Source organism: Echinops telfairi, unplaced genomic scaffold, assembly GCF_000313985.2.
Source record: "Echinops telfairi isolate 266 unplaced genomic scaffold, ASM31398v2 ScPeMD7_7469;HRSCAF=8507_1, whole genome shotgun sequence".
In the NCBI taxonomy this organism is placed as follows: Eukaryota; Metazoa; Chordata; class Mammalia; order Afrosoricida; family Tenrecidae; genus Echinops; species Echinops telfairi.
Genome location: NW_022111373.1, coordinates 23,816,904 through 23,817,843, shown reverse-complemented (window position 1 = coordinate 23,817,843; position 940 = coordinate 23,816,904).

Sequence of the window (940 nt, the reverse complement as noted above, 5' to 3'; positions counted from 1 at the left end):
GGGTTTAAACCCTGTCCCTCGATGGCAGGTTGATATAAAGAAAGAAAGAAAGAAAGAAAGAAAGAAAGAAAGAAAGAAAGAAAGAAAGAAAGAAAGAAAGAAAAAAATAACCATTAATAGTTCCAGGTCTGTCTGCTGACCCTTATGAATATTTTCCAATCAGTTCTGATGCAATGCCAAGCTCTGCATCAGCCCCTCACCCCCACCCCAGTCTGAAATTTATTTTCACACATCCTGGGGCACTTTGTTGCTTTGCTCACTTTGCTGCTCTGTTGTGCTCCCTTTGTGTTAAGCCCTGGTGTGGGAGGTCAGACCAGGCACAATTCCCACACTGTGTCTCTAGTGCTGCCCACCTTGTAGCTGTGGGTCAATAAGGGAATACGTCTCATTGTGAGGCCAACCCTATGGTCAACTCTGTACATTGGCTGCTCTAATGCCATCCTTGAAGCTTGGTGAGCCAGGATGCTGTCCACTCTCTTGCTCTCTCTTTCCCTCTTAGTTTGTTTGCATGTGGTCTGGGCAGACCTGCGACTCTCCCCTGGACTGTATCTTCACACAGTACTATTTTTTGTCACGTAGTTGTAGTTACTGCTATCTCCACTTCAAGTGATTTATGAGATTGTGCGTATTTTAAATTTATTCATCTATAGCTACAATTGTATAAAAATAGTCCTTGGAAAAGGACACCATGCTTGGTAAAGTAAAGGGGCAGCGAAAAAGAGGAAGGTCCTCACCTCAACCAGACAGACTGACAAAGCTGCTGCAACAAGGGGCTCAAATATAAGAACAACCATGAGGATGGCACAGGATCAGGCAGCGTTTCACTCTATTGTACATGGGGTTGTATGAGTAGTAACTGACTCGATGGTATCTAACAACAACAACAACAACAACAACATATTTCGCCATTGAAATTAGTTATTTGGTGTCTCCTAGATTT